Source organism: Neofelis nebulosa, chromosome 1, assembly GCF_028018385.1.
Source record: "Neofelis nebulosa isolate mNeoNeb1 chromosome 1, mNeoNeb1.pri, whole genome shotgun sequence".
NCBI classification, from domain to species: domain Eukaryota; kingdom Metazoa; phylum Chordata; class Mammalia; order Carnivora; family Felidae; genus Neofelis; species Neofelis nebulosa.
Genome location: NC_080782.1, coordinates 58,269,577 through 58,292,775, shown reverse-complemented (window position 1 = coordinate 58,292,775; position 23,199 = coordinate 58,269,577). Strand labels below are relative to the sequence as shown.

Here is a 23,199-nt window from a genome sequence, read left to right as displayed (position 1 = left end):
TCTATATTCAAACTTTATCAAAAATATACTATGTGCTATAGACTGAATTGTGTCCTCCCTCTCAAATTCATATGTTTAAGCCTGGATCCTCCATGGGCTTAAATTAGACACAGGGCATTGAAAGGGATGGCTAAGTTAACATGAGGTCATAAAGGTATGGTCCTGATGCAATAGAACTGGTACCCTTAGAATAAGATGAGACACCAGTGGTCTCTCTCTGCTATGTAAGTACACAGCGAGAAGGTAGCTATCAGAAAGGTGGAAACAAAAGCTCTGAACCAGAACCCAACTCTGCTGGAATGCTTATCTTAGCTTCTGGCCTCCAAAGTCCAAGAAAATAAACAAGTTTCTGCTGTTTAAGCTACCCAATCTATGGCATTTTGTTATGACCATTTAAGGTAACTAATATTATATAGGCAACTTAGAGTGGTCTCTATGTAAGTGGGGTTTTCTTCCTTCTTTTCTGGGGGGGAGGTGGGTTCTCTTCCTTCAAGGTATATGGTAAAATTGTACTTCCTAAACCTCTCTTACAAATAGGAAAAAACACCTGATATATTTCAACCAGTGAAATGTCATCATGACTGACATTTGTTAATTTCAGTGAGCATCTTTAGTAAGAAATCAAGCATGATTCTCCATTTTTTTTTTTGCCTCTGCAAATGCAGTATTCCAGATGTTCAAGTCTTTATCAGCTATATGTCTGAGTGAGGACCATGAGAAGCAAAGTCCCTAGTCAACCCACAATGGACACAGTGTGATTTAGAAATAAACTTGTGGGTTTGTTTTTATGTTTATTTATTTTGAGAGAGTGACAGAGAGTGTGCAAGTGGGGGAGAGGCATGAAGAGGGAGAGAGATAGGGAGAGGGCGAGGGAGAGGGAGAGGGAATCCCAAGAGGCTCTGCACTGTCAGTGCAGAGCCTGATGTGGGGCTTGAACTCACGAACCATGAGCTCATGACCTGAGCCAAAATCAAGAGTCAGATGCTTAACCGACTGAGCCACCCAGACGCCCTTAAACATGTGTTGTTTTAAGTCACTGACACGTTCCATTGCTAACTGAAAGCAAACTTAGTTCTGCAGGGGAAAAAAAGTAAAGAAAACAAGCAAGCACACAAACAAAAAAAACTTAGCCCTATAGGAGGGAAAAAAGAAAAGCAAACAAGGAACTTTGTAATTCTCTCTTGTAGCTCATGGAATAACCACTGCAAGCATATATATTACAGATACAATACTAAATACAAATGATTAACCTTTGTAACAACCTAAAGTGTTTCTAACTATCAACTGATATGATAACCTACTGGGAAAGCACAAAATGTTATTTTTGCATTAACATTTTATTAAAAATATCTATCCAGATCCAAGATAATTTTGGAATAGCATTTCAATTTCATCTCATCTTGTTGAACATTATTTGCAAAGTCTTTATTATTTATAAAGGTAAACAGAAGATTAATCTTACTTGATTTATGATAAAACATCCTGACACGTATTGAGATTGACATTCAAATTGGTCATATTTGGGGGTGCCTGGGTGGTTCAGTTGGGTTAAACATCCAACTCTTGATTTGGGCTCAAGTCATGATCTCACGGTTTGTGAGTCTGAGCCCTTCATCAAACTTTGCACTGACAGTGGGGAACCTGCTTGGGATTCTATCTCCCTCTCTCTTTATGCCCCTCTCCTGCTTGCACTCTTTCTCTCTCTCTCTCTCAAAATAAATAAATAAACTTAAAAGAAAAATAAATTGGTCGTATTTTGGTGTGAACCTTTTATATTCCCAAGGTTAACTTAGTCTCCTTCCTCATTGCCACTTTCTTTTTTTTTTTTTTTTTTTAATTTTTTTTTTTTTCAACGTTTTTTATTTATTTTTGGGACAGAGAGAGACAGAGCATGAACGGGGGAAGGGCAGAGAGAGAGGGAGACACAGAACCGGAAACAGGCTCCAGGCTCCGAGCCATCAGCCCAGAGCCCGACGCGGGGCTCGAACTCACGGACCGCGAGATCGTGACCTGGCTGAAGTCGGACACTTAACCGACTGCGCCACCCAGGCGCCCCTCATTGCCACTTTCTGACATCACCTCACCATTGTGAACAACCACGTCACCCTCAGTGGCCACATTATTTTGTGACATCAATTCTTTACACAATGAGCTTCCTCTGCCTTGAAGTTTTTGTATCCCCCCATTCACAACTGGATGATGACTATTCATTCTATAAGATTCACCCTGCATGTCAACTGCTCTGAAAAATCTTGATCAAAATCTCCACCAAAAATTATCTCCTTCTTTACATTCCCAAATCACTTTGTGGCTACCTTTATTATAGCATGTATTCCCCTTAATTATAATTTACCTGTTAATGTGTCTGTTCATTTTATTTTTAAATTCTAAGTGAGCTGAAAACATCTCTCACTTACTGAATTAATGTAGCTACAATATACTTGTGGAATGATTGGGTGAAAGTGTAAAATTAGAAATTGTTTCTGCCTGAAAATGTTGGATACTGAATAAAGTATACTCATGTTCATAATGTTTAGTTTAGTTTTTTTTTTCCTTAATTGTCAAAGGGAAACAGGTTGCAAGCTCACCTGCTTTTATTTTTCTTGTTTCTGTTCTGTTATACATGCTTTTATAACACAGGAAGTTTAGGTATACTAGCATTTTAATTTGCTGGACTATGCTTTGTAATCACTGATTAGAAAGAATACATGGAGCCTTAGAAGTCTCTACGGTTCTGTCCAAAATCCCCTTTGCAAACTTCTGATATGATTTATATTCCTCAGGTAATAAAGGAGCTTTCCTCAACTTTATTCACAGCCAGGCTACTGAACCTCTTCATTCTCCATCTGTACCACTCCTGTGGGCAAGAACAAAAGCAGAAAAAAAAAAAAGCTAGGGAACAGAGATGCCTTTTCATGCTCTTAATCAAAGGTCTGTAGCTGCCTGAACTTGGCCTACACTCCAAGCAGCTCTCCCAAGTAGGGACGGTCCAGATCAGCTGGCTACAGTGGCCAGCAAAAACAGAGGAACTACAAATTACTGCACCCACTCTATATCCTAGTTCTCCACTCTGACAAAACAACAACAACAATGACAACAACAAAAAACAAAAACACACACAGAAATCAAAAGGACTGACAGATGAGAGACTACTGTGGGTGCAAGTACAAGTTTACATCTGTTGCAGTTTGGGAGTGGGGAGAAATGTATTGAAAACTCTTTAGGGGGCAGCACTGCACAGGTGTTGGCATTGGTAAGATGGGGGTTAAAATTAAACTCCATCACTTGTGAATGTCAAGAAGTTACTTCACCTGATAAGCCTTCATTTCTTCATTTCTGAAGGTGAAGGGATTGTGATAGCTCCCCAGTTATGCTTGAGTTGACTCAGAGAGGTGTTGAACACAGCATGTGGCACACGGATCACACATCGCTCCCATTGAGGCGTATATGTGTTATTTGGCCCCTTAGATGAATATACAGGATCAGAGCCTTTGTTATTAATAACCATTGGCATTAAACTAGCGACTAATAATAGTTTCATTGGTTTGATTTGTAGGGATAATATAGGAAAATAGCTGGGATAGAATTTGGAAGAGGAGAATTTGAGGCATGGCTTAACCTCTAAGTAGCTGTATTATGATTCACAAGTCTGTCTTCTAGTTTCAATTTCCTCATCTTTACATTAAAGGGGTTAAAGCAATTGGTCTCATGTATAGCACTAATGTTTGACTCTCTTGGATAAGCCAGATTCTCTTACGTTGCATGCAAAATGAAATAGTGAGAATAATGGAGTTGGAAGGGAGAGGGCATGTTCACAAACAGGTGTCACACAGCAGAAGGGTGCTGGTCAACCAAGTTAAAATAGGCAAGCAGTGTTCACAATAACTTGAGAGGCTCTAATTTGGCAACACACAAGTTGAATTTCTATTCAACAATGGATTTTGTCACCTTTCTCTTCTGTTACATTTTTAACCTCTAAGCCCTGCACAAATTTTGATTTCAAAAGACAAAGAGGGCTTTGGTGACAACTGCAAAATGCTTGCAAATCATTGCAATTCAATTCAGTGCCTTTTTAAAGATATCAGCAGAGATTTCCACTACAAATAACATGCCCATGTATCATAAGAGGAGCCATTACTATGAAAATGAAATGTACCGACAGCATGTTAACACAGAGTTACAGGGCTAAAAGAGATTATAAGCACAACGGAAGAAAGGAATCAAAAAAAAAAAAAAAAGGGAAGGGAAGAGGAAAAGGAAAAGGAAAGAAAAAGGAGAGAAGGAAAAGAAAGGAGAGGACAAGCCATTACTGAATGGGAATTCCTAGAACAGTAAATGAATTGTCTGTTTGGCCAAGTCTAAAAAGTGGCACTTAACTCCAACTTTCAGAGAGAGATGGGGCTCACGCATATGCTACTTATTAATTTTATACCATGAAATGTATGTGAAAATAAATTGATTTTATTTTCAAAAGACAAACTTTTAATATTAACATTGAAGGCATATTTTAAAGTTCCTCAAGTACCTTTAAGGAATTTTAAGAAAGTTTCACTGTTCTTAAATAATTCAAATGGTGGCTATTGGTATGTTTAAGGTTAGTTGATGTTTTTAAGTTTGGTTAAGATCATGGGGCCAGAATGTAACTTCTTGGGCTATAATGCAACTCCATTATTTTGTTTGTTTAATTCCAGTAAAGTTAAAATATAGTGCTATATTAGGTTCAGGTGTGCAATAAAGTGAGTCAACAATTCCATACAACACGCAGTGCTCATCACTTAAAACGTACTCTTAATCCCCTTCACCTATCTCTCCTATTCCCCTACTTGCCTCTTCTCTGATAACCACCAGTTGCTCTCTATAATAGTCTGTTTTATTGGTCTCTTTTATTTTTTCATTTGTTTTGTTTGTTAAATTTGACACATGAGTAGAATCATATGGTATTTGTCTTTCTCTGACTTATTTCATTTAGCATTTTACCCTCTAGATTCAACCATGCTGTTACAAATGGCAAGATTTAATTCTTTTTTATTACTGAGTAATATTCCAAGGTGTGTATGTGTGTGTGCGTGTACACACACACACACACACACACACACACACACACTACATGTTTTTATCCACTCATCTGTCGATGGACACTTGGGTTACTTCCATATTTTGGCTATTGTAAATAAAGCTGCAGTATACATAGGGGTCCATGTATCTTTTCAAGTTAGTGTTTTCATATTCTTTGGGTAAAAACCCAGTAGTGGAATTACCAGACCATATGGTAATTCTATTTTTAATTTTTGAGAAAGATCTACACTGTTTTCCATAGCCAACTCTGCTCTTTTCTGACTGTGCGAACTTCAGCAAGCTTCATCTTAGCTTTCTCATTGTCAAATGGAGATAATCAAAGTATTCCATTCACAGGTTTTGGTGAAGTAATAAATAAAACAATTCATAAAAGCACTTGACATAGTAGGCACATAGTACGTAGTCAATAAATATAAGCTGTATTATTAGTGGAGCTCAAAACACTTTAAAATGCTATATATTTTGTGATAAAATATGTATGCACATCAACTCATAATCAGATTCAGAAAAGATAAAGTATATCACTGACTTAATAACTTTATTATAACTCCATTGAAACTATTTACTCCAACACAGCCACCATATAGAGTAAAGCCAAGGTAACCATTGGACTACTAAGTCTAGAAGGTGAGCTGTGACACAGATTTTCTAAAGCTCCTTGATTTTTGAAGGGACCAAGCTTATTCCAGCCTTGCTCTTCTGAGTCTTACCTTTTTAAAAAAGTTTATTTATCTGAGTGATACAGTGAGCATGCCCATGTGTGAGCTGGTAGGGGCAGAAGAGGGAAAAAGAGGATCCCAAGCAGGCTCAGCACTATCAGCACAGAGCCTGATATGGGGCTCCAATTCACAAACCTTGAGATCATGACCTGAGCCAAAATCAAGAGTCAGACACTTAACCAAGTGATATCCCCAGGTGCCCCTAGAGTCTAACTTTTAAAGACATTATCTTCCGCACCATGCAAGTGTATCTACATCCCCCACCATGGAGCAAAGGGGCAATAATATCAAATATATCCACACAACCACAAACTAGAAACAGTCTCCCATCTCTCTCCAACCCCACTGGAAGTAGTCTATCCAGTGCTAGCACCACGAAGCAGCCCTGAAAGAATGTGCCTTATATTACCTGGTCCAAGGACACAGAAAATAGTGATAACTCCCAAACTCTTTGCAGTTATTTTTTAGTTAAAAGAATCAAAGAGGTTGGGAGAAAGGATCTCTGGTAAAAAATGTCTAAAATATTTATTTTTCTAATAAAAATAATGATCTTTATATTAATAATAACAACAACAGCTACCACTTAAAATATATACTAGGTATGGGGTGCTTGGGTGGCTCAGTCCATTAAGCTTCTGACTTGGCTCAGGTCATGATCTCACCACTCGTGAGTTTGAGCCTCAAGTTGGGCTCTGTGCTGATAGCTTAGAGCCTAGAACCTACTTCAGATTCTGTGTCTTCCTCTGTCTCTGCCCCCAGCTTGCTGTCTCTCTGTCTCTCAAAAATAAATCAACATTAAAAAAATTTTGGGGGGGCGCCTGGGTGGCTCAGTTGGTTAAGCGACTGACTTAGGCTCAGGTCATGATCTCACGGTTCGTGAGTTCGAGCCCCACGTCAGGCTCTGTGCTGACAGCTCAGAACCTGGAGCCTGCTTTGATTCTGTGTCTCCTCTCTCTGCCCCTCTGCCTCTGGAGCTCTGTCTCTGTCTCTCTCTCAAAAATAAACAAAAATTTTTTTTCAAGTTAAAAAAAAAACTAGGTGTTTCTTTTAATTTTTTTTTAACGTTTATTTATTTTTGAGACAGAGAGAGACAGAGCATGAACGGGGGAGGGTCAGAGAGAGGGAGACACAGAATCCGAAACAGGCTCCCGGCTCTGAGCTGTCAGCACAGAGCCCGACACGGGGCTTGAACTCACGGACCGCGAGATCATGACCTGAGCCAAAGTCGGCCGCCCAACCGACTGAGCCACCCAGGCGCCCCAAACTAGGTGTTTCTTTAACAAATTTATCTAAAGGTTACATCATTAAACAACCTTACAGTGCTTGTAGGGGTCCCACAGCTAGAAATTGATGATACCATAGCCCTGAAGCCACTAGGATGTTCCCTGTCCCATTTTCTTTGATTTGCCCTAATAATCCATTAGGAATTCAGCCTAGTTTTCTTGTTCCTCAGCAAAGGCTTTATCCAATTACTTTTCATCTCCTCGTCCATTTTACTTACTGCCTCTATCACTGATACAAGAACTGCCTCTATCACTGATACAAGATTTCTTTTATCTTTGTTAATGACCTATTGCTTCATTTTGGAGTTTCTATTGCATGCACAATTATTTCTGGAGTTTAAATTCACATCCATTTCGTCCAGAGTGTCACATTGCCTTAAAAAAAAATCCTCACCTGGTTTTACACTTGTATTTGCACATAATTCAGAAGATGAGTTTGTCTCCTCAATTTGGGACTCGGCCATGCCTATATGCAGTACCTTCTATTCCTGGCTTCCTTGATAAGTGTGTCTCTATAGAATATTATTATTTTACTGCAATGTGTAGGACATGAAACATACAAGATAACTAACTGAATCAACAACGTTGAAAGACTATTCATAACTACTCAGATGTTCAGTGCTTCCGTTTTCACTGTTGAGCTAATTAGTTTGTGTGTGTGTGTGTGTGTGTGTGATTAGTGTTTATGAACTCAACCCAGTACAAGCAAATAAAATACTGCACAGGATATTTCTGAAATGATAGGTCACATTAAGAATCCTATGGAATGAATGCAAGCTACTCATGGGGATGGAACTGGGGCAAAGCCAAACGTCCCGTGCCAGATAAAATGAATTCTCCTCTCCCGACCATCTCCCCTGCAATACTGAAGCCTCCGGTTCAGTTGTCACAAAGCTGTTCTCCAGGGAACAAAGCCTGTTTCTGTTGAGGCGGGTGCAGCTACCAGCAACGGAGCCCTCACCATGATTCAAGTGCAGTTTAGACGCGCTAGAGGCAAAGGAAGCAATTTTCACAAAGAATAGCAGGAGCTATCTATACAAATGTAGAACAACATAAAAAAGCATAAAAGGTATTGATAATTAATTTAAAATACCATAAGGAAACCATAGCTAGAGTGAGGGGAAAAATAGAGCCTCAACAAAGACAAACAGAACTGCTGAAGCCATGAAAGAAAGTGCCCCAACACTCTGGACTGCAATTGCAACGCCCAAATTTTTTCCTGTAATTATGGTTCTACTTATCCCATCTTAGATTCATAGAAAAACTTGAGTGGATAGGGAATTATGTCATGCTGGGAATATAGAAATAAGTTTGAACAAATTGCCCATTTGTGATTATTTAAATAAAACATCATAATTGGAATATGTTGGTCGATAAAGGCAATTTTTTTTTCCTTCTTTCTCTTTTGTATAAGAACAATACACTAAATGCTATCTTGATTTTTTTTAACTGCATTTCTGTAAATACAGTATTTAATGCCAGGTGCCCCCTCAATTTTACATTGTGATAGGCTACATAAAAGGAGGAGTAAATGCACTCCAAGTTGTTTTCCACACCACTTGGGCTCTGACAAGTCATTAAGAACATTCTCTGCTTGTGTATTGTCTTCCATGATAATTATATGCAGCTTGACTCAGTGGTACTCACATATAATGGGTCTCACTTTTACCACTTTTATTTCAACTATGGTTCACTTGTTACTTATGTTTATATTCGCTGCTTTCACAGACTCTTTAAAAATATATCTCCCAAATGGAAGAGGTTCTCCTTCTCTTTTACCCCAAAACAAATTATACTCCCTTTTGCTCCCAACAAAGAAAAGATAGTTTTTGGTTATCGAATAATGATAGAACTTTCTGTACTGAGTTTTTTCTCAGATGTGCCTAAAGAGGTGTAGATGCCCTGCATCATCACTTCTGCAGGCACACACATGCATCCAGGAAGGTTAAAAGGGCTTGGTCTTACATCCTTAGGCACCATCTGTCTTTCAATCCTGAAAAAGTCCCTAGTTGACAGGATTTTGCAGCTTTTAGATAGATATTTTTGAAATAATTTCTTATTTCAACTAGCATTTGGTAGAATCAAATGAGTTATTTTCTTTTCATAATATCCTTCAACAGATAATAAATGGAAAGTATGATGTAAATGCCCACTGTGAGCAAAGTTTGGGTCTACACACTGGAGGAGACCTGAAGAAGAATGCAGTCGAAACCCTGCCCTCAAAATTAAGGTGAAGACATAGATAAAAACATATGAATGTTAAAAGTGCCAGAAAGATGCTGTGGAGCCTAAATGTTATAGGAACGGTGAGAAAGCAGAAATGATGGTGGGTAGGGGAAACACACGCCACGGCTGACCCTTTGTTCTCAGATTTAGACAGGAGCATGAAGGAATTAAACCACCTAAGCCAGCTACTATTTTAGGTCTTAGATCTTGTTGGCCAATGCTTGGTGAGTGGAAGCAATAGATGTCCATAGATGCCCAGCTTCTGCTTGAATCTCTCCTGTGACAGGGAGATCACTCTGTCACAAACTCTACTTCCCTGCATTTTGAAAGCTATTTCCTATGTGGCATTGGAACTATGTGAATATTCTACTTCTACCCCAGAGGTTACACAGTTTATACCTATGTGGCCAAGAGCATGAGATCTGCAGTAAGAGATAATGGGTTCAAATGCAGACCTTGAAGACAACTCTCTGGTGTCCTCTTTCCATGATGTTCTTGTATAGCATAAGGTAATAATAATGTTTAGAGAAGTGACATGCTCAAGATCTCATATCTCATTAATGACAGAAATACAGTAAGAACTGAGATATCTGAAAAATCTGGTGACTTTGTCATTATGAAACAATTCAGGAAAATTCTAAGCTTTTAGCCAGGAAAATAACATGTGTTGTTCCCCCTCCGCCATAACAAGTAGTACCACAGGATTTAAGGTAGATTTTAATATTCCTAATGATTAACTGACTCAAATTCTTGGTGAGAAATTAGGGATATGAAAAACTAAACAAATTGTCTTAATGAGAAAGCAGCTCATTCAAACCAACAGCGATCACTACTCTAAGTAAGAACCCATGATTTCCATTCTCCATATTTATTTTTCTTCTTTCCATTTCCATTTTCAAAACTGAAGTTTGGCCATTGGATATACACCTTCTAGATGGTTTAATTCAGTAATTTCCTGGTAGATTCTTCCTAATTCCAAAGTCTACTCACTCCTACTTCCTCCTTCACACCATTCATCAAACTGTTAACATAAAACACAGAATAGAGTATGATACCTCCCTTCTCATGAACCCCAATTATCTATAGGACCATGTCTAAACCTGTTGGCAAGCTACTCAAGATTTTTTCGAGTAGGCCCAAATCTACTTACCCAAATCCTGCCTCACCTCACACTGAGAGGGGCTATTGTTGCACAAAGTCAATGAACACTTACTCCTTATATTCCAAATGGTCAATAAAGTTTAGCTATCATAACATTTATCCTGGAAGGCAAAAGTTCTTCCACAACAATTGTCATTTATTTATTTAGTCAACCAATGTGCATTGATCATTATTATAGACACTAGGGATATGCTAACAAAAAAATAAAAATAAAAACAGACCTAGTTCTCAATGAATTTCTCTTTTAATGGGGAAACAAATAATTAATAAATAAATAAATAAATAAATAAATAAATAAATAAAATATATACTTTGTTAGATACTGAGAGATACTAAGAAGAAAAATAAAGCGGAAAGAGAAGATACAGTATACTGGAAAGGAGGGTTTGAATATTTAGGTTGACAACTTACCGGATGATCAACCAGGGAAGATCTCAGTGTGAAGGTGATATTTGAGCCAAAAGCCAAAGAAGGTGAAAGACTGCTTCAATTGTTTTTCAAGGGAATTCCAGGGATAGGAAGGGATAGCAAAGGCAAACGCATTGCTGTGTTTTGTATTGTGGAAAGCCAGTATAACTAGTTCAGATTAAGAGGGGAAGACACTAGTAAGAAAATGAGTCCCAGATTCACATCTCTGTGAAGAGCATTTAGGGGTTTGTAGATCATATTGAGGATTTTACGCTTTTCATTGAATGATGTGGAGGACTATTGGAAGGTTTTGAGCAGAAGAATATGTCTGATTTATTTAAAAAAACAGGGTTACACTTGATGCTGAGACAAGAACAACTCCGTTTTTACTTTGAACCTTGGCAGAAAGAAAATATGTCATCCCACTACATCTAGAGACTGTATCTGGAAAACCTTCGGATGCATCCATTTTTATCTATCTATACCCTCACTAGCTTAGCCTAAGCCACCATCATTTTTTATTTAATTTAAAACAGTATCATCATAAATGGTTTTCCATCATTAGCTCTTGTCCCCACTTAATCAATTCATTTTGCAGAAATTAAGATGATCAGTTTAATATATGAGGCCCTGCAATGACTTACCTATTGATTTAGAATATAACTTAATTCCTCATGGCCTGAAATGGCATATTGAATTGCTCTATTTCACCATGTTCTCCCTCTCTAATATCATCTCTGTGGCATTCTGAGGTATTCTAGAATTCTTTCCCATCTCTAGACCTTCACACAGTTGTCCCTCAACCTAGAGACTCCCCTTCCCCCCAGTCTTTTGAAATGATAATGCCTTCACTTTGTCCTAATGAAGTTGAAATGATAGTGTGTCAGGGAGGCTTTTTCTGAACATGCTATCTAAAGTATGTCACTCTGAGGACACCTGGGTGGCTTAGTCAGTTAAACGTCTGACTCTTGATTTCAGCTCAGGTCATGATCTCAGTGTTCTTGGGATCGAACCCCATGGTGAGCTGTGTGCTAACAGAATGGAGCCTGCTTGGGATTCTTTCTCTCCCCTTCTCTTCCTCTCTCCTTTCTCAAATAAACTTAAAAAAAATTAAAGTATGTCACTCCCTACTGTTCTGTTATAAACCATTCATTCAGTCATTCAATTGATATTTATTAAGTGCCTATGTACCAAATACTATCTTATATACCATTCTTTTCTCTTCATTGCTTTATTCTAATCTGTGACTATATTTCATATTCAATTCCTGCCTTCCCAACTGGACCCCAAACTCCATAAATGTAGGAGCCATGTGTGTTTTGTTCACCATGGCATTTTTTTTGTGATATGTGACAAGTAATCAAAAATATTTGTAGAATACATGAATAATGTTATTCAGAATTTGTTGGTTTCTCCTTTAGGCTTCTACAGTAGAAATTAATTCATTAAAATTTCATATCTCAGGTAATTATCAATAGCTCTTTCTTCAGTAGGATGTAGCTAATCTGAGATATAAACGATTTCTTTATCATTACTGTTTCTTTCAAAAAGCCTAGCTTAGTAGTTTCATAAGTATAAACACTTCTTGAATTGAAATGATGACTGAGTAGAGCTTTGAGATTTTCCCCAGTATCTCAACTTGACTTTATTCTGTTTTAAAAGGGTATGTATAAAATTACTAAGATTATTGGTCAGTTCCAGAAGTATAACAACAAAGCAGATGCACTTTCCATGCTTCAAGTCTAAGGGCTTCCCATTATAATTTCAAAAAGTACTGAACTATGGCCTCTAAAAGCCTATAAAATATATCCGGCTTTCTTCACCAAATTCATCTTGTAGGATAATTTTCCTCCCTCATTCACAAAGGTCCAGTCACATTGGTCTTTCTCTAATCATGAACTACGCTGAACACCTTCCCTCCTCAGGCTGGTCCACTGACCATTCCTCTACCCAGAATGCTCTTCACCCCGATCTCCACTGCACAGGCTTCTGCTTCTTCTCCAAGTTTCAGTTCAAATGTTACCTTTTCAGACAGGTCTTTGCAGAAAGCTCAGTCCTTTACTTACTCCTCACCATAGTGCTGTTTAAGTTCTCTATTATTTTTTTTCCTTAATACCACTGAGATTATCTTATTTATTTGTAAATTCATGGTTGATGTCTCCACCATAGAATATAATGTTCAATGCAGCACAAGATTATCTTATTTATTTGTAAATTCATGGTTGATGTCTCCACCATAGAATATAATGTTCAATGCAGAACAAATCTTGGTTTGTTCACTGTTACTTACCAACTTCTGTGTCTAGATCAATGCCTGGCACATAGTTGAATGTACACAACAAGTATTTGTGGAATGAATGAATTCGTGCATGCATAATGAGCATACTCCATTAGCATTTATTATAAATAGTTGGCCAATGTATAGCTCTTGAACTGTGTGTAAGCCAAAATCCACAAGACATAATTAAGAACAGGGGTAGAACAATTCTCAACTCTAATCTGGAAGTCATATAAGTGTCCCTGGATGAGATGTTACTTAAGGAAGAGTGGAGATTTCCTGAAGTAAAGGATGATGGACTCTAATCTGGGCAATTAGTTACTAGATTTGAAGAATTGGGCTTTTCTCCTCTCTAGGTCTCTAGGAACTAGCACACTTCCTGGCTCAAAGAAAATCTACAATAGATGCTTGTTGAATTGATCTGAAATTAGAACAAAAACCTGCACTAGGACATTTGCTGCTATAAACTCCGGCATCACTCAAACTATATTTAAACCATGTTTACTTATTTATAAGTATCATTTAAATAGATGAATATAAATTCTTGTCAGCTAATTTCCAGTGATTTACTGAAATGCTCTATTTCAAAATGTCAAGTGGCCATTAGCAGTAAACCTCCAAGAATTTATCTGCCATAATATTCCTACTTAAACATTGTCATTGCATTACTTCATTTTATCGGTTTATTTTAAAAAATCTTTCTGAAATCATTGAAAGTTTCTAATAGCAATTCATTTTCAATTTAAGGTGATTAAAATACATAGAGCAGAAATGGAAGGGAAACCCTCTACAGAGATACTAAACATCATTATACCTAATTGCCAGTAGGGGCTGCTAAAGCCAGGCATGTACTTGAATTCATAAGAGTGAAAGGCACAATTTTTGAAATTTGATATCTTATGCCAAATTAGGGAAATTCAGTCCATCTCAACCCTTCTGGAGAGTTAGAGAGAAGTTATTTGGCACCTCACTAAATTCATCTTGTTTCCTTTACTCAGTAACTTATTTCAGTCATCTTTCTTAAGATATATTTACCTTGTCATTCCAATATGATTAATATCTCAAAGCATTACATATAAAATGACAAACACAGTCATATTTATTATCTTTCTCTTTTATGTTTATTTATATAATTTTCTTTGGTTCTATCCAAACACAGCGTGAGCCAAATAACTGTTAATTCTCCTATTTAGGTCTTTTTAAATGAGCAGATAAAGAAGGATGGAATCCTATACACTCCCATATCTGCAGTTCACACTTTTATGATTAAATTAGAGTTCTCCTGGGAGAATCTCATGTCCGTGATTATGAGCTCAAAATGTATAGGTTAGAGTATTGAGAGAAAATACCTATCCTTCTTTAAGTAGAGACTTAATTGGCAAAGAAGAATCACTGCTTCTGAGGAGTACAGATTGTGAGATAGAAAGTAATCACATATGTGTCTCTGTACTGCTATTTGTAAATTTTAAACCTTAACAACAGTGTGCTCCTCTCCTAGAATGCATACAGCTCTATCACTCAAAACTAAGTTGTACAATTGAAAGGTGAATGAAAGCTACAAAGGACTCATATAATGGCTAACATTGACTGAGTTCCTACCATGGACCAATCACTGTTTTCAATACTTTCCATAGTCTATGTCTAATCTCCACAACAACACTTCAAGGTAAATATTATCTTCACTTCACCATGAAAACCTGGACTTACAGTTGGGTGACCAACTAACTCAAGGTCACAATCTAATAGTATCATAGCTAAGAAGAATTCAAACTTAGATCTCTCAGACCATTATACACAATGTTCTCTAACTTGATCTTGCATCAGAATAGTCAAGTGGGCCTGTTAAGACCCCAAAACACTGGATCTTATCTCCATAGTTTCTGATCAGTTGGCCTTGGGTGGGGCCTGATGATGTGTACTTCTTTCAAGTTCAAAAGTAATGATGTTGCTGATCCCAGACCACATTTGGGGAATTATTGTCCTACATCATGCTCTTGGTTAGAATGTCAAGTCCTGGTAGTAAGATTAACTAAATACTGGTCTTATTCCAGAGTTTTGTATATAGTTAACATGAAATTTAAAATACATCAACATAACATTTATCAAAATATTTATAGATGTTATTTCTGGAATTTCAGTGAGTTTTAGCTTTATTATACTCTTGTAAATTATTTGACTTTTAAAAATTGAGCACATATAATTTTTATTATTGGCAAATAGAAATCTGATTGCATTTTGGAAAAAAAATAAAACAAACAAACAAAACCCTCAAAAGTGTGACATTTACAGAGGTGGCAGGATCTCAGCACCTTTCCTAGGGAGAATATACATACACACAGACACACATAGTATATACATACACAAAATACATACACAAGTAGGAGCGTGCACATGCGCACACACACACACCCTAATCTACAAAAAAAAAAAAAAGATAAAACCTTCAGTTTTCAGCCCAACCTGCTTAGTTGTGCCCAATAAATTCACTGTTTCAAATCTTACTTTCCTTATTTGTAGATTCAGAAGATTGGGCTAGAATCATAGTTAAAGGACTTTTAAAAGACTGGATAGTCTCAAAAGTTTAGTCCAGCTCTGTATGCTATACTAATGTAAATCCTCCTTTCAGAATGTGAAGGAGAAAAAGGCCAAATATAAGTCACTTTTCTATGTGAGGGTCATTTAGATGAGACCAGAACAAACTGAAGGGTGTTGGACAAGGTGCTTAAAGTTGCGGGGCCACTTGGTCAAAATGCTTCCGCTACAGTTTTACATTTTTAAATGATATCATATTACATAATGATAGCACATGGCCATTTCTATTCTGCAAATTATGCCAGCTAAAGGAAATACCCTGGTATTTATGAGATGCTTAGTGCATCTGTCACCATGACCTTATGGCCCAAATCAAAGTGATCGGAGCTATTAAAATGATTTCCCTATTTGGCTGAATTTTAAAGACTATAGTTTTGAAGTCAGTGGCAGATGACCTACTAATGGTATTTAATGGTTCTCTCAACAAATTGTGAAGTACCTTAAATGACCCACTAGTTAAGTACATAAAAGGAAAATTCCAGCTTGAAACATCAAATCTTTCATTCCCTCCTGTTTTTCTTTTGGACAACAGCATTTTATTTTCCACCTTCAAGGAGGAATGGGGAGAGTAACAAAGGGAGTAAAAGGGGAATTAAAATTTCTTGAGCACTGATCTAAACATGGGATATGAACCATGGTATCTGATCTTCACAAAACCACAAAAGAAGAAAATTTTATCTTCATTTTGCAAATGAGGAAAAGGTGAAGAGAATTTGCATAACTGAGGTCACATAGCCAGAGAGTACTGCTGTGAAATTTGAATGGCATCTATCTGAATCTAGAGTCCAAGTGTTTTCATGATGCTCCCCAGAAAGAGAAAAATGCTGACATTATGCCTCCATGATGTAGGTGGGTAAAAGGGACAAGATGGGACCCGGAATCTGCTAAAGCTGGGATGTAACACGTGGTGAGCCCTTTAGACATGCTCTTCGGGTTTCATGTTTGTGTTAGTTTATTTGTTTTTTACAAATGTTTTTCAGCACTTAAATAAATGAGCTCATGAACAAGTAAATCAAAGAGAATCGAGAAGTTATAAAAGCCAAGGCAAGAGATTCAATGTCCAGGCAGACTTTAAGGGGAAATAAACAAATAAAGGGTTAAACAGGAAATGCCACCTTGAGCTGAAATACAAGAAAACCATAACACAAAGAAGGCACAGATAACAGAATAAATTGCCCAAACTAGCCTTAGCTGCCTTTATTTCCTCTACCTTAGCAAACAACCTAATCATGGGCCTGGAAACAAGGAACAAGCAGTTGTTTGAGGAACCAAAGTCAAGGAAAGTTAGAGCAGACAAATTCCTGCCAAAGAATTTTGTCACCCTGGGAGTTGTGATAAGTCCTACAAGGCTCATGTCTGCAGAAGGGGAAAAAATGTCCCTACTCTACATAACATTAACTTCAGTATAACTTCTGGGTGATCCCTGCCTATCAGCCTCCACATAGAAAACAGGAAAAAGGCAAGAGAGAGAGACAGAGACAGAGAGACAGAGAAGCTTGAAGAATAACTCCCATTTCTTTTCCCATCCTGGTGTGAATGTCCCTAAAATGCCCTATTATTTTTTTTTTTGGCCTGTTTTGATACATTGACCAAATAAATGAGCTTCCATTTTATTGTTGAATTAAATATTTTTCATTTTGTGAATATGGATCACAGCTAGAACTGTAATATAATTTCTGGTGAAGAGCATCAATTTTTTAAAATACAAGTCTTTTTGACTTATATAGCAATTTTCTAGTCTCTTCTCACTTGCAAGAAAGTTCCTTTGAAAATGGAGAATTTATTGCAGAGGACCTAAATAATCAGGAAGTAGGAACTGTTTATCCTAAGGAGGAGAGTTTAAAGAACAAAACAGAAAATCAGCATTGCAGATGGGTTTCAGGTGTGTTTTTGTCATTATAGGAAGAGGTCCCTCTGAATATAAAAGGGATACTTGAAAATGAAGGTCTGAACAAACCCCAAAAGAAGTTCTTCCTATAGTGCTACACCCTGAGTGATCTGCCTCTGAGTCCACCCAAAGACAAGGCAAGAACTGGGATGTGTTTTAAGACGGGATTCATCTTCATATTTAAGAATCTGTTGATCCAGGTTTTTTTCCTGAATGAAGTCTGTTTCCTTTTTTGAGTCCTAACTATATTTTGATGTTTTGGTTTTTGTACTGCCTAGAGCAGTTTTAATGCATCATTTTTTTCATACATATTTTAGTTCCATTTGACTATAAGCCTATCCATTCAACAAACATTTTATTGAGTATCACCTATGTGCCAGAAGACAAACACTATTAAGATAGTCTGAAGACTTGTATCTTACTTGATTTTGATTTTTCTTCATATGATTTATCTTCACATGATAAAAAGAAAATAACTTCTATTTCCTAGAGCTTCTGTTCGAATCAAATTAGATAATACAAGCTTATGGCCTGAAATATAGTAGTGTACAACACATTTTAACTATCATTTTTGCTAGCGGAGAGCCTACATATAATTCTAAATTATTTTCATAGTAAGATTCTGTAAGGCCTTTAAAACATGCAGATGGGTAAGTTGAGTCTGCTTTCGGTTTTCCCTCCATGACTTTCCTAGGCTGTATGGGTAAATGTAAATAACATAATTACATTTATTTAATGATCAATAATGATCATTGCTAACATGGCCTAAGGACTCCTAAATGCCAGGCAACAAGTGCCTCTGCATGTGGTTTTTTTCATTTGACACTAACAACAGGCCAATATAAAGTACAGATGGTCCCTGACTTACAAGGGCTTGACTTAATAATTTTTCCACTTTCTGATGGTGAGAAAGCATTCAGTAGAAACCATACTTGAAATTTTGAATTTGGTTCTTCTCCAGAGACAGTGACCACGAGGGGTAAAGTGCCAACACACTTATAACCATTCTGTACCCACACAACCACTCTGGTTTTCACTTTCAGTACAGCATTTGAAAAACTGAATGAGAAAGTCAACATTTTATTATACAATAGGCTTTGTGCTAGACGATAGTGGCCCAAACTGTGGGCTAATGTAAGTATTCTGAGGATGTTTAAGGTAGGTTAGGTTAGGCAACGATGGTCAGTGTATTAAGTACATTAAATGTATTTTCAACTTAGTGATATTTTCAACCTAATACGGGTTTATCAGGATGCACCCCCATGGCATCTCCATCCCGTGAGGGAGATCTGTATTATTAATATCTCCATAAAAACAAAAATAAACTGTAACTTATGGAAATTTTCTAACTTGCCTATAGTCTTACAGCTAAAAAGCAAAACTAGGAGACGTGACCTCATGGTAAATACACTTAACTACATCATCTTTTACAACAGTGAAACAAAATTCTGCCTGTCCCACAGAAATACTCTAGGTCTAAATCTCCTTTCACTGATTGCTCCTTAATGAAGTGAAGTCACCACTCTAAATTCACCAACTGTATACAAATTGATAAATACCTATTTTTAAATGTCTAAAAGTGTATGGGTTGGCTAGTATGCATGAGTGCACATATGTGTTCCCCACAGGGAGCTGCAGTGTGGGAACTGACATGGATGTGGGAACTGACCTTAATGGACAAGATGACTTTACAAGGCATAGCTAATCATTCTACTGAGAAAATACTTTTTCATTCATTCTCCAGTTGCTCTTTTCTTTTTCAACTTCATGGAAGACAACTGTAAGTAGTCTCAAAAATGCAATTAACAATTTAAAAAAAATTCACTTTCTAAATAAGTCTCACATGTACAGGTCTCACTTGTTAGATTTCAGTCACTTGTTAGAAAGCAGTTGATAAGTTGAAGACACACAGAAGAACACGGGATATCACAAATAGCCAAGGACCTAATTTTCTCAACTGGCGAGTGAGGCTGTGTGGGGAGAGAAGGCGAATGTTCCTTGAAATGAGAAGCCTGTAAACATGATTTCTAAGTAGAAATTATTCTTTTAGGTTCAGCTGCCATTGGAAAAATAGTTAGGCCCTATTCTAACAATACATCCGCAGAGGCCTTAAAGTTAATTACAGCCTTATATTTACTCTGGCTCTATTATACAGATGAAAAGAAGATGGTTTAATCACTGAGGAGGTTTTAACGTGCATTTATCTCATTTTCTTCTTGCTGTGGGGAAAAAACATACATTTGTATTTTATAAAAATAATGAACTATTTCATCTACTCTTCAATTATATGACATACATTAAATGAATCCAAGTTATTATAGTCACCTAATATATGCAGTAAAGCAGTTTTTTGTTTCTCTGATGTGTAACATATCTAAGACTTCTCCATTCTGAAATGGTTAATTTCAAAGTTTCCCAAGGTACTCTCCTCTGAGCCCCATTACCAACATATGATTGTCACTGCAACATGGCTTTACTGACACATTGGTGTTAAAAGGCAGTGACAGAGCCAACAGGAGAGAACCGAAGCCATTTATATATACTGTAGAACTACTCTGACAATCCAAAGGAACACGCCATCTGCATTCTGTGTTGCTGCAACCTACTGAACTGTGGGTTTGCAATTTCAGAATTCAGAATGTCATGCCTGGCTCCACTTTAGGGAGCTCCCACAGCTGCTACTTTTGCTTCCCTGCCTTCAGAATTCTGATGCTGAAGTTAATATGTGAGGACATCCTTGTGTAGTGATGGAGACATGGCAGTAGGGCATGCTAGAGTACCATATATTTTTATGTATTTATTTATTCAAGCTGTGTGGCCTTTTCTTCCCCCCTTTCCCTTTGCAACTTATCAACCTGAGCCCTCAGACGCTCACACCCACACAATGATCTCAGCAGGCAAGAAGCAAAAGCAAAAGCAAATGCACTTTAGGAAAGAACAGGAAACCGACACTGAAATGGCCATTACTGGGCATTTCAATTTTACCTGTGGTTTCAGCTTCTGCTCAAAGTGCATGCAATGAATGTGGCCTGATTACCTTAATTCAGTGATATCGGCAATAATCACAATGACAGGCAGTGCCTAAGAGATTGCCCTTGACAGCAGAGTCACAGAAATGGAGATATGGAAAATTTCCGTTGAGCACAACACACAAAAGGAATAATGGAGAGATGCTCAGGGATCCATTTCCTGGTAGAAGGGTAGATGGTGACAGAGCTGAATTCACTTTGTGATTAACAGTAGGGTTGATGAGTGGATCTTTCACTGGTAGGTATCTTCTAGCATTTTCATTCTCAATTCTATGGGAGGATAAAGGAAGAGCTGAGATATAAAACGACCACAGAGACAGTTTACTGCTGATTTGGCTTAGCATGGGAAAAAGAAACTTCTAAAAAATGAGTAAGAATCAAATACGAAAATAAAATCAACTGATTTTAAAGGCAAAATACCAAGGACTGTTCCTGGAATAAGAATCATGAGCCAAGGGAAAGGATCCTTTCAGGTTACATTGTTGACCACTAAGAGGAAGGAGATTTTCTGCCCTTGATGACCATGCCATTTTAAATTAAGGAAGCCTAGGGATGACTGGGTGCCTCAGTCGGTTAAACCTCTGACTTCCACTCAGGTCATGATTTCAAGGTTTGTGGGTTCGAGGCCCACATCAGACTCTGTGCGGACAATTCAGAGCCTGGAGCCTGCTTTGGATTCTGTGTCCCCATCTCTCTCTGCTCCTCCCCCACTTGCACTCTCTCTCTCTTTCTCTCTCAAAAATAATAAACACTATTTTTTTTTTTTAATTAGGGAAATCTACTGAGCTAAGGGGTTTATAGATGAGATAAAAGTCAAGGGTTAAAGATATCCCAAGTCATTGACGTAATGGGAAGAATGGCCTAAAAAATCACCAATGGATCATGAGAAGACAGATATAAGAAGACATTGATAGTAAGGAGTGTGAAGAAGAAAGGGGGAGGGGATGCATCACCAGATGGCACTCTTTGTTTTAATTGATTAATTTACTGTGGCATTCTCAGAAAGGCATCATTTGCCACAATGAAGCACAACAATTTATAGGCTGCTTTACCTCTGGCCTACACAGGTATGACACATCAGAATTCAGAGTGTGATTAGCACATCAGAATTCAGAGTGGATGAAATCCATTTGTTCCAGGCTTTGCTTCATTGCAATATCTCAAAAAAATCTTAAAAAAAGTTTTAAAAGATAGGAAACTATTAGCTGAGATTAACTAACTCCACTTAACCTGATACCCCTACAGAATTGACTAGAGTTAACTTAAATAATACACGCAGGAGTGTACATGTGTGTGAGTAGGTGTAAATGTGGAGATATACTTGTAGCTATGTGTATTCATAGACATATACATAAATATATGTGAAGGTGTGTGTATATCCATCTCTAACAGAAAATAATACACAGTGATAGGTTCTCCAATGTACCTCTGATCCCTTCACAGAAAGACATGAAGAGACACCTAGTTGTGACTCAGGATCCAATCTTATCTTCCGTTTCATTGGTTGCCTTTAGTCTGCATCATTTGCTGCAGGGTCTTGGTCCTAATACTGCAACTCCTTGTCTGTGACTCTCTACTGGAATGGCCATTTATTTGTATCAGATTTGATATGTCAACTAGAGTTTGGGCAATTCCTCCATCTGTGATTTTCCACAATTCATTCATTCATTCATTCATTCATTCACTCAGCAAGTATTTATGAAGCATGCAATAGGTGACAGGCACTGTTCTATCAGGCCCTATGGGCGGAGCAGTGATTAAGAGATAAAAACAAAAACAAAAACAAAATACAACCCCCCACCAAAACAAACAAACAAACAAACAAAACAGAACTGTGCCCTTATGGAGTTTATATTCCTGTGGTATTTTTACAAGTAAAAAGCATGAAGCCTGATAAAGGGGTACAGGGGGTGAGTGGCAAGGGGATCCCATGCAGTTTTTCAGTTTTAAGGAGGAGGCAGGTCTGTACCCAGGGATGGTCTGTTCACTTCAGCTGTGCCCTCTATTTGTTAGACTCTTTGTCTTTCTCTGTTTTTCCCTCCTCTTTGCTTGGGAACAGGAGGTATCATATAGCTTGTGCAATACTAATAGGAAGGGTCCATTTTTAAGTTTATTAGTACTTGAAAAAACATCATCCCCACTCTGCTGGTTACTGACTTTGTAACAGTTCTCTAAACACGTTCTGCATTACTCTTAAATGTTCCTTTCAATAGCATATTCATCCCGTGAGGACCTTCATCTGAGCTAAACTTAATCTCAATTCTGTGAAGATCTCAAAAATCTGCTAACAGAAAATTACGGCATCATATGCTGGTCACCTTACACGTTACCACTTGTCAAAGAATGAGACATAGAAAGCCAAATTAATGGAGAAAAATGGTCATGTTCTTTAATTACCTATGAAATTATTGGGGCAGACTGGTTAAAAATAAGTTAACAACCATATGGTACCATCTTACCTATTAATTTTGCAAAAATTATAAAATTGTGATGTAATCTGATGTGGCTCAGCTTGTAGTTGAATTACAACGGTACCTAA

At 37.5% G+C, this 23,199-nt stretch overlaps 1 protein-coding gene and 1 long non-coding RNA gene across 19 annotated transcripts in view; one reads left to right on the top strand and one right to left on the bottom strand.

Moving 5' to 3' along the window:
• TENM2 (teneurin transmembrane protein 2) overlaps window positions 1-23,199 on the bottom strand; it is a 1,977,383-nt gene that overhangs the window by 900,596 nt on the left and 1,053,588 nt on the right. The gene's annotated exons all lie outside the window — the stretch shown is intronic.
• Window positions 156-23,199, top strand: part of LOC131507722 (uncharacterized) — a 47,613-nt gene continuing 24,569 nt past the window's right edge. The window contains exons 1-4 of one of the 2 annotated variants that reach the window (XR_009259657.1): window positions 156-398; window positions 2,784-2,931; window positions 9,199-9,308; window positions 19,260-19,411. This is a non-coding gene — a long non-coding RNA (uncharacterized LOC131507722). The remainder of the gene's footprint in view (window positions 399-2,783; window positions 2,932-9,198; window positions 9,309-19,259; window positions 19,412-23,199) is intronic. The other variant, XR_009259649.1, reaches the window with a different exon arrangement.